Source organism: Hibiscus syriacus, unplaced genomic scaffold (genome assembly GCF_006381635.1).
Source record: "Hibiscus syriacus cultivar Baekdansim isolate YM2019G1 unplaced genomic scaffold, ASM638163v2 tig00110652_pilon, whole genome shotgun sequence".
Classification (NCBI taxonomy): domain Eukaryota; kingdom Viridiplantae; phylum Streptophyta; class Magnoliopsida; order Malvales; family Malvaceae; genus Hibiscus; species Hibiscus syriacus.
The window spans coordinates 698,173-710,100 of NW_024062812.1; the positions used below are offsets into that span (position 1 = coordinate 698,173).

General features: G+C 36.8%; 1 pseudogene; it reads right to left on the reverse strand.

Annotated features, from left to right (window-relative positions):
- Positions 1–1,006: 1,006 nt before the first annotated feature.
- LOC120137143 lies at positions 1,007–2,477 on the reverse strand (annotated as a pseudogene).
- Between the last annotated feature and the right edge of the window lie 9,451 nt (positions 2,478–11,928).

Below are 11,928 nucleotides of genomic sequence, written 5' to 3' on the forward strand. Positions count from 1 at the left end.
CAACATACACAAATTCTCATTAGAAACGGTTTCTTCTAGCATTTTGATATGCAAAGTCATTGATAATAACATCAACATCAATGTTTCCTATCATCTCATTCTCAATAGCTAATGTTGCTAAACTATTCAACATTTATTGTGACATTGATGACCTCAAGTACGTTTTTATTAATTTAAGCTTTGAGAAACTTCTTTCGGCTGAAGCTACGGTCACAGGAACAATTAATAAAATCCTATAAGCAATTGAAGCATTCGGATAACAATCTGAAGATTTGACAAACTTAAGAATTTCAGTGGAAGATAACAATTATGTCGGCAAAGTCATTTGTAAGACTTTCAATTCAGAGAAAAGATCATCTAAGTCAACATCCGATGAATTGCCATAAGAAAAGGTAGAATGAAAATGAGCACAACATTCTTTCAACTCATTATCGTCTAATGACTTTAACTTATTTGAATCATATAAAAATCCAACAATGCTTTCAAATGTCTTCAATTGCTCAAATCTATTCTTCAAAGAAGTAACTGCCATATCTACCACAACCAAAAATTAATTGACTCTAAATGACTATTCAGGCGATTCAACTTCGTTATCCTCATTATTCTCTCCAAATAATTTCTTCATAATCACACGACGTTTTGTGGAAAAGATAGGCTCCACATCCATTTCAAGTGCAAGACTTTTAGTTATATTCATACTAGTTGTAAAGCCTTCATCTCTATATTTTTCAAAGTAGGACACCACACATTCTAATTGCCTTATGGTAGTATCAATGCACATAGACTTAGATTGTAATTTCTTGCTTACCATATTAACAGCAAATAAAATATCATACCAAATCACAACACCAAGCAAAAACTCAAAACTTGAGAGTGCATTCACCAAACTTGCAACTTCACTTTTTGACTTTGCATCATTTTCACAAGATTCATATAATTCACACAAAGCCAATCTTATTTGGGGATATTGAAATCTAATAGCTTTGACACTATTAATTCGACTCTCTCATCGAGTATTTGATAAAAATTTCACAGTTAATCCAGGAACATTATCAAGTAAAATTTTCCATCTCTTTGTAGAACTCGAAAACAATGCATATACATTGAACAACTCCAAGAAAAGAAATATCTTTAACACAAGAATGTGTCATATCACCAAGAGTGAGATGTAGACAATGACAAGCACAAGGCATGTATAATGCTTTTGGATTAATTTCAAGAAATCTTTTTTGAACACCTTGGTGCTGTCATTTCATATTAAAATCGTTATCATAACTTTGTCCCCTCACATCATCAATATTAAGATCAAAAGACTTCAAAACATTTTGTAGTTCATTAAAGAGTCCTAATCCAGATGTATCATCCACTTTAGAACTCCAAAAAGAACTCCTCAATTTAACTTTGTTAATTAATATATTAACACATCGAACTATGATGGTCATTTGTTCTTGATGGCTCACATCAGACGTACAATCAAGAATTATGGAAAAGTATTTAGCCTCTTTAATGATCTTAATGATATAATTTCTCACACTTTGAGACAAAAGGGAAATGAACTCATTTTGAATTTTATGTCCAAGATAATGATAATGAATTTCATGATCCTGAATGCATCTAACAAGATCTTGCATACTCACATCAAACTTTGCAATCATTTCAATCAATCCCAAAAAATTGCCATTGTTATCTTGATATAGTTTTTCATTGGATCATCGAAATGCAAGATTATGTTTAGCAAGACATTTCACAACTGAGAATATTCTTTGTAACACTTGTCTCCAACGCTCTTTCTCTTTCATAATCTCTTCTTGCAAATTTTTATCGATTGTTTGATTTTTATCCAATCTTACTCTCAATTCATTCTAAGTATTCATGTTAGCCATATGTTCAACACTATTTTCATGTTGTTTAAGCCTTTGGCTAATATGTTTCCAATCACTTAAGCCATCATTTGCTAACAAACTTAAATTACTAATCGATTTGAACAACTTGCAACAAAAACAATATACTTTGTCAACATTTTTGGAATGAACTAATCATTTTCTATCACCAGTCTCACAATTGCTCAACTTTCTAGAATAACATTCATATGAGAAATGTCTATAATATTTATCAACAGGAAATTCAAGATCCATTTCTCTTATGGGCCCTTTTTCAACTAATATATCCCTCGCATTATTGTCAAGATTCTCCCAATTTATAGGATCATATATATTCAAATAAGGAAGTGTTTCTTCACCAATGCCTAAATTTTCAACATTTTCATCAATTGACGCATCATTAAAGTCAATTGGATCATTCACTTCATCATTCACATTTTCAGAATTTTCAGGATTTTCAGTTGATTGATTCAAAGTTTCATGAGAATAAGCCTTTTTAAACACAAATTTATCAAGAGCACATTTTTGTGACTTCTTTAACTCCTCCTCTTGCTTCCTTTTTTTTTCACTTCCAGACAAATGTTTTTTAGGCAACATCTCATCAAAGAGTCAAACACAAACCAATTCTAATAAATAAGTATAAGGAAAGAACAATTGCACCTGGTGTTGGAACCGTCTTTCGGGTGGGCCCGGAATTGGGCTTCAACTTGGATTTAACGGGTTAGAGTCGCCACCGACCACTTTGAAATGAATTTAGGCGAGTCGGACACCATCTTACCTGATCTGCGTTATACCAGAAATGTGTCGGGTTCGGGAGTCGGTTACGGTCAAGGAAGGATTAGCACCCTTGAACCGCCCTTTCGGTACCAATTAATTTATCGGTTGTCTTAATTGCAAAAAATTTAAATTTAAATTTAAATTTAAAAACCCAATTCGAATAATTACCTTTGATCGATTGAAAATATTCCTAAAAAATTCAAACAATGTTAGATAAAAAAAATAAATAAACTAATGTTAAGTAAATGAAAGGGGAAAAAAAGAAAAAAAAAATATAAAATATAAATCAGAAAGAAAAAATAATAATAGTAAAGAAAATGAAAAGAAAACATATTGAAATTACAAGTAAATAAAAATGTTTAAAGGATCGAATTAAAATAAATAAAAATTTATGGACCAAAGGGATGCTAAAAAACTGCAAAAAAAAGGGTTGGGGGAATAATTAAACCATATATAAAGAAAAAGACTAAAATAAAATATTTACAAATATAGCAATAAAAATCAAATATTAGTAATAATATATTATATATGAAATCAGTGACTGGAATGAAAAAAATAAAAATCAGTGGTCGAATTCAAAATACACAAAACAACACGAGTGGTGACCAAATTAAAACAAAATGAAACAGAATATCCATATCAGAATAAACAAATAACATGAGTCCCCTGGTGACTATAATGAACTGAAAGTATATTAAACACCTTGAAATAAAAGGAATTAAATTTGCAAAAATAAAAGGAATTAAATTTGCAAACATAGCTGGAATGTAAGGCTTACAAAGAGTGAGGACTAAACACGCAGTTGTCCCCAGCTGAAACAAATGACATGTTCCCTGTACACGCCACTTACTTGAAAAAGAGAAAGAGATGCACTAAACGCCAAATGATGCTTTGGTGGTAAAGCATTATCATGCTTTAAAAATAAAGAAAAGCAAAGGTGATCCTTGGAAGCTTCAAGCAGCTAGAGTTGTTTAATTCGGCTCCCAACCTGTACGCGTCGGTGTTGGCTCTTTCACCACTTCTCCTTGGACCCGCGCTCGATCGAAGATTCCCTCTCTTCTTCACTTTTTCCTTTTTGTTTCAAACCTCTCCTGCCAAGATCTCTTTGATGCTATGAAGTTCCCCTCCACTCCGGTGAAACAAGGATCTTTGAAATCGAGAGATAAAGTATTTTCTTGATAACTCTCCGGTATATTTCGTGAATACTGTGTTTAATATGGTGTGTACTCTCTGGTAATCGTATGAAAAAGGATCCCCTTTTTCCTTCATTCTCTGTGTATTTATAGTGATAATCCGATTTTAGACTCCTGTTAGGACTGAAACTCTTGCTTTACTTGTTGTGGTGGCCGAGGAAATCGGCGTCAAATGTGGGTTGTTAGAGGGAGACGTGCAACCCTGGACTGTTGCGACGATGGAGGCGTGCGACGACGTGATACACATGGAGTCTTGGAGATGCGGCTGGACGTGTGGCTGGGTCTGTTGCACACTTGGCCTGGTGGATTTTGGTTCATCATTGGGCCTGTAAAAAAAAGGAAAATATGTAAATTACATATATTATATATACATTATAGGGACAGAAATTAGTGTCTACAGCTGCCCCTCTTTGTCCTTTTTCGTGTAACAAAAAATAGGGCAAAGATTAAAAGACACAAATTTCGGTCATATCGAATATTCTCTGTCGTAGAATTGAAATCCGATATGGAAATTGGTTTGTCAATACGAAATGACCCCCTCGTCGTGAGGTTGAGTCAAAACTAGAAAATTCTGAGCCTGGATCCTTCATCGTGAAGTTGAAATCGAACTCAGAGTATTGGAAGTAGCTCATGGATTGTCTTCTAGCCAAAGATACTTTGTTATGAAGCTGAAACTTGATTTGAAGACTTTGGTGTTGTGGTGTTACAAATGACTCCTTCGTCGTGAAGTTAGGTCCATCTGTTAGGGTATGATGCCCTTCGCTGTGAAGTTGTGTATGTATATGGCCCTTTCGTCGTGAAGTTGAACATGAGAATTGGATATCCTTCGTTGTGAAGTTGAAATCCAAGTATTGTTTCGAGTCCAATATCCTTCGTTGTGAAGTTGAAATTGGCTCTGAAATTGGGAAGTTGTTTGTTGACAACCAGCGGTCCCTTCGTCGTGAAGTTGAACTTGCGTTGTCTGGAGTCCAATATCCTTCGTTGTGAAGTTGAAATTGGCTCTGAAATTGAGAAGTTGTTTGTTGACAACCAGCGGTCCCTTCGTCGTGAAGTTGAACTTGCATTGTCTGGAGTCCAATATCCTTCGCTGTGAAGTTGAAATTGGCTCCGAAATTGGGATGTTGTTTTTTTTTGACAACCAGCGGTCCCTTCGTCGTGAAGTTGAACTTGCGTTGTCTTGAGTCCAATATTCTTCGCTGTGAAGTTGAAATTGGCTCTGAAATTGGGAAATTGTTTATTGACAACCAGCAGTCCCTTCGTCGTGAAGTTGAACTTGCGTTGTCTGGAGTCCAATATCCTTCGTTGTGAAGTTGAAATTGGCTCTGAAATTGAGAAGTTGTTTGTTGACAACCAGCGGTCCCTTCGTCGTGAAGTTGAACTTGCGTTGTCTGGAGTCCAATATCCTTCGTTGTGAAGTTGAAATTGGCTCTGAAATTGAGAAGTTGTTTGTTGACAACCAGCGGTCCCTTCGTCGTGAAGTTGAACTTGCGTTGTCTGGAGTCCAATATCCTTCGCTGTGAAGTTGAAATTGGCTCCGAAATTGGGAAGTTGTTTTTTTTTGACAACCAGCGGTCCCTTCGTCGTGAAGTTGAACTTGCGTTGTCTTGAATCCAATATCCTTCGTTGTGAAGTTGAAATTGGCTCTGAAATTGGGAAATGTTTGTTGACAACCAGCAGTCCCTTCGTCGTGAAGTTGAACTTGCGTTGTCTGGAGTCCAATATCCTTCGTTGTGAAGTTGAAATTGGCTCTGAAATTGAGAAGTTGTTTGTTGACAACCAGCGGTCCCTTCGTCGTGAAGTTGAACTTGCATTGTCTGGAGTCCAATATCCTTCGTTGTGAAGTTGAAATTGGCTCTGAAATTGAGAAGTTGTTTGTTGACAACCAGCGGTCCCTTCGTCGTGAAGTTGAACTTGCGTTGTCTGGAGTCCAATATCCTTCGTTGTGAAGTTGAAATTGACTCTGAAATCGAGAAATGTTTGTTGACAACCAGCGGTCCCTTCGTCGTGAAGTTGAACTTGCGTTGTCTAGAGTCCAATATCCTTCGTTGTGAAGTTGAAATTGACTCTGAAATCGAGAAATGTTTGTTGACAACCAGCGGTCCCTTCGTCGTGAAGTTGAACTTGCGTTGTCTAGAGTCCAATATCCTTCGTTGTGAAGTTGAAATTGACTCTGAAATCGAGAAATGTTCGTTGACAACCAGCGGTCCCTTCGTCGTGAAGTTGAACTTGCATTGTCTGGAGTCCAATATCCTTCGTTGTGAAGTTGAAATTGGCTCTGAAATTGAGAAGTTGTTTGTTGACAACCACCGGTCCCTTCGTCATGAAGTTGAACTTACGTTGTCTGGAGTCCAATATCCTTTGCTGTGAAGTTGAAATTGGCTCTGAAATTGAGAAGTTGTTTGTTGAAAACCAGCGGTCCCTTCGTCGTGAAGTTGAACTTGTGTTGTCTGGAGTCCAATATCCTTCGTTGTGAAGTTGAAATTGACTCTGAAATCGAGAAATGTTTGTTGACAACCAGCGGTCCCTTCGTCGTGAAGTTGAACTTGCGTTGTCTAGAGTCCAATATCCTTCGTTGTGAAGTTGAAATTGACTCTGAAATCGAGAAATGTTCGTTGACAACCAGCGGTCCCTTCGTCGTGAAGTTGAACTTGCGTTGTCTGGAGTCCAATATCCTTCGTTGTGAAGTTGAAATTGGCTCTGAAATTGAGAATTTGTTTGTTGACAACCAGCGGTCCCTTCCTCGTGAAGTTGAACTTACGTTGTCTGGAGTCCAATATCCTTCGCTGTGAAGTTGAAATTGGCTCTGAAATTGAGAAGTTGTTTATTGACAACCATCGGTCCCTTCGTCGTGAAGTTGAACTTACGTTGTCTGGAGTCTAATATCCTTCGCTGTGAAGTTGAAATTGGCTCTGAAATTGGGAAGTTGTTTGTTGACAACCATCGGTCCCTTCTTCGTGAAGTTGAACTTGTATTGTCTTGGATTCAAGATCCTTCGTTGAGAAGTTGAAATTTACTCTCGAGCAAATTGTGAGTTCGAGAGAAAATTTTTAATCTGTCGAGTTGGTCGAAGTGTAGCTTCTTGCTGATGAGTTAAGCAACCAAAATGAATCTTTAAAGGTGCTTTTGAATCGAGTATCCTTCGTCTCGAAGTCGAAACTTGACTCTAAAAGCTGCAAAAAATTATGTATATGGAAAATGATAAATATGATGCTCTAAAATGTATGCAACATGAATGAATTATGCTTTATCTCTTGGACTAGAGTCTCGTGTTTTGTCTGCCAATCTGGTCCATGGAATCGATCGTGCCCCATTTACTTCACGAGCTTTGGCTTTACAGACCTTTCATATCTGAGACTGTTCTGCTTGAAAATATTTTTCTCCTTTTTCTTGTTTTAGGAGAGAGACATGATGAAAATGTTGTAAAATATTGTTCGCAATTGAATCAAATTGTAAATGTGAGTTCAAAAAATATCAAAGGAATCAATAGCTCTTTTAACGTTTTCAGAGTTACAGCTCTTTGACCAGTGTTCAAATGGATGGGTTGGCTTTAGCTTGGCCTCCTTTCTAAGGTTTTGGTAAAAAAAATGTCATTTTTTTTTTGAAATGCCGCAACATGCTTTGGCACTTCAATTGGGTGCGGACAAAATGACACAACTAGCATGATCACTTACTAGACCTTTTATTTCAGTCCTCTGAAATCTTCTATTTGTTCAAGCTTTGTAGGCTCCTCTAACAAAGGCAGTGCAAAAACATCGGTCTAAAAATGAAATTCTTGAGTGCTCGTGTGTAGTTGACTATAACAGGTGTTCCTTAACTCCCTTAGTCCATTTTACCGAAAATTTCTTGCTTAGATAAATTTGATTTAATTTGTCGTTATCTGACTAGCTGAATCCATAAAGCCGGGGCGTTTAACCAATTGCTTTAGAGGGACAACTTAATATTATAATCACAGTTATCAAGTTAACTGAAGGGTTCATCTCATCACAGAGTCTTCAGCCTGACAAGAGCAGTGGAGCAAACACCGAATTGCCAAGTGTCCGAGCAATGTCATGGTTTGAACGTAATCTACTCATAAGGCCAGAGCTTTCAAGTTTCCTCTATAACCAATTGCCTTAGCGGAATAGCTCAGTTTTTACGGATTTAATTTCCTAAGATTGTCAAGAAGAACCTGTTATAGCCTAGGTGTTTTTTGAAAGTCAAGGAATTTCATCTTTATAGTTCAATTTTCAAGCAACTGACCTAAACTGGATTCACCTACTCGACTCTTTCATTTGTAAAGATCATCATCGTCATTGAACGTCTTGAATAAAAAACATAGTAATTGTCATATGCAAATGATGCCCCATGTTGTCCGCACCTTATGAAAGGAAAAGGGTATATTGGTTAATTACAAGAGCAGGGTATGGTGTTTGAGGGTATATTCTGGATAAGGTCAAAGTCCTTTTTTTTTAAATCATGTTACTTTGTCAAAGATCCGTAACTTTGAACCATTAACAGAGTTTCTTAATTCAGATGATATTCAAAGAATTGCAAGTTTGCAAATGTGATTCATTGTTTAACATCTTTAGAGTAACATAAATTTATTTAAAAGTCCTTACAAAAACTTGAGAAAAAAAAATGAAAAAACAAATTCAAACAAAATGTCTCAAATGATGAAATGGTCTTCCTCACTTGAATGCCCCCAAGTTGTTGAAGTCGATCCGATTCTTGTTACATATTTTATGTATGATTCTCTTGATTGTGGAGTAATTCTCGATAGTGCGCCCTGGGACTCCGCTATGATTTTCGCAATGAGCGTTCTCATCATACTACCTGGGGTACGGGGCTTCATGGATTTCTCTGGATATGGTGACACCACGTGTGCGTCAAAGAACTGTTGGTAAAGTTCCTTATATGTCATAGGATCAAAATGTTCTCATTTTTTATGAGACATGTGAATGTAAAAAAAGGAAAAATAATGCGAATGTAAAACAAAAAAATAACAAAATGCACAATATGTCTGAATGCATGATGCATGAAATGTTCGAGACATTGATCCAAAAAATGTACCTGTTATTATAAATAATCCTTATTGGGGCAAAAGTGTTACGTCTTAAGAGACAAAATATTTTTGAAGGCATAGACCCCGAACAGCTTCTGATAGGTTAACTAGTCTTCTGCCTTCGTCTGTCACCGGTTGAATACCCTGTCAAACCGTTCCGGCTCCTTTGGCTAAAATGTGCAAATAACGAGCTGCTTGCCCCCAAAAGGTCTCGAAGGACTGCATCGCCGGCTTTCACTCTATGTCGAGCTTGTTCCAAACGAAAGTGCCATCAGAGCCCTCCACCCAAAGTGTATCGACTTGTTTCTAGAATTTATCAATAAGGATCTCCAGCTTAGCTAGGGTTTCGCCATCTTGATCTCGCAGTTTTCGAAAGGACTCTCCGGGTCAGTAACATTTTCCTCGTCTTGCCCCTGCACCCTTTGCCTCCGAGTATTCTTTGACCACGGCTGGGCTTCTGAGCTTTTTATCTCTTTGTATTATAATCCCTTTGTCCATTAATGCAGATTATTCATGTTTAACAAACACATTTTTGGTGGATCAACACCTCGTTTAAATTATGCGAATGATGAAAACAAATGAAATAGAACAAAAAATAAAAGGGGTTAGTGAGGTAAATCAAAATAAAAAATAAAAATTAAAAATCCTACCCCAAATGATAATCTACCCGAACATGCTTAATATTCCTACCCGGACGTGATCTCTATCCCGCATGCTAATTTCAAACAATCCTAGCCGCATATTTGTCTAGTTCGCATGCTTTGAACAGAAAGTAAAGCAGGAAATAATTCCAGCATCCTAGGGTTTGAAATGAGGTTTTGAGGTGGGCTCTAACTCCTTGTAGTCTCCCAAGTTAGGTTCTAAAAAAACGGTACCCGAGTTCTCCTTGCTGGTGCCTCCTTAGGCTTACCAGACCCTTAGTCCTAAACCCATCACAGGCTTGTGTGGACTAAGTTAAACTCGAGAGGAAACATTCCCTTATGCCCATACGGAGAATAAATTCACACGAAGACATAAGGTATATGAATCCCGAAGGCTACTTGCTAGGCCCGCACGGTGAATAAATTCACACGAAGTGTCGCTTTCACCCCCACTTAAATAGGGTTCGGAGCTCGGTATAGAGCTAGAGATGACAATTTTGAAAATTATGAGATCATTAAAAAAACGTCAGTACAACTATTTACTTGAAAAATAATCAAAGGTAACTAATTAGAATCAAATAAATAAATTAAAATTAAAATTTATAACTTTCGCTAAAAAAAGTCAACCGAAAATTAATTTCGGCCTGACTCACTTACCTGTCCCCAGCAGAGTCGCCAAGCTGTTGGAACCGTCTTCGGTGGGCCCGGAATTGGGCTTCAACTTGGATTTAACGGGTTAGAGTCGCCACCGACCACTTTGAAATGAATTTAGGCGAGTCGGACACCATCTTACCTGATCTGCGTATACCAGAAATGTGTCGGGTTCGGGAGTCGGTTACGGTCAAGGAAGGATTAGCACCCTTGAACCGCCCTTTCGGTACCAATTAATTTATCGGTTGTCTTAATTGCAAAAAATTTAAATTTAAATTTAAATTTAAAAACCCGATTCGAATAATTACCTTTGATCGATTGAAAATATTCCTAAAAATTCAAACATGTTAGATAAAAAAAATAATAAACTAATGTTAAGTAAATGAAAGGGAAAAAAAAAAAAAAAAGAAATATAAAAATATAAATCAGAAAGAAAAAATAATAGTAAAGAAATGAAAAGAAAACATATTGAAATTACAAGTAAATAAAATGTTTAAAGGATCGAATTAAAATAAATAAAATTTATGGACCAAAGGGATGCTAAAAAACTGCAAAAAAAAGGGTTGGGGAATAATTAAACCATATATAAAGAAAAGACTAAAATAAAATATTTACAAATATAGCAATAAAAATCAAATATTAGTAATAATATATTATATGAAATCAGTGACTGGAATGAAAAAATAAAAATCAGTGGTCGAATTCAAATACACAAAACAACACGAGTGGTGACCAAATTAAAACAAATGAAACAGAATATCCATATCCGAATAAACAATAACATGAGTCCCCTGATGACTATAATGAACTGAAAGTATATTAAACACCTTGAAATAAAAGGAATTAAATTTGCAAAATAAAAGGAATTAAATTTGCAAACATAGCTGGAATGTAAGGCTTACAAGAGTGAGGACTAAACACGCAGTTGTCCCCAGCTGAAACAAATGACATGTTCCCTGTACACGCCACTTACTTGAAAAAGAGAAAGATGCACTAAACGCCAAATGATGCTTTGGTGGTAAAGCATTATCATGCTTTAAAAATAAAGAAAAGCAAAGGTGATCCTTGGAAGCTTCAAGCAGCTAGAGTGTTAATTCGGCTCCCAACCTGTACGCGTCGGTGTTGGCTCTTTCGCCACTTCTCCTTGGACCCGCGCTCGATCGAAGATTCCCTCTCTTCTTCACTTTTTCCTTTTTGTTTCAAACCTCTCCTGCCAAGATCTCTTTGATGCTATGAAGTTCCCCTCCACTCCGGTGAAACAAGGATCTTTGAAATCGAGAGATAAAGTATTTTCTTGATAACTCTCCGGTATATTTCGTGAATACTGTGTTTAATATGGTGTGTACTCTCTGGTAATCGTATGAAAAAGGATCCCCTTTTTCCTTCATTCTCTGTGTATTTATAGTGATAATCCGATTTTAGACTCCTGTTAGGACTGAAACTCTTGCTTTACTTGTTGTGGTGGCCGAGGAAATCGGCGTCAAATGTGGGTTGTTAGAGGGAGACGTGCAACCCTGGACTGTTGCGACGATGGAGGCGTGCGACGACGTGATACACATGGAGTCTTGGAGATGCGGCTGGACGTGTGGCTGGGTCTGTTGCACACTTGGCCTGGTGGATTTTGGTTCATCATTGGGCCTGTAAAAAAAAAGGAAAATATGTAAATTACATATATTATATAATATACATTATAGGGACAGAAATTAGTGTCTACACCTGGATTCTTCAATTAGAAGTGTAACCCA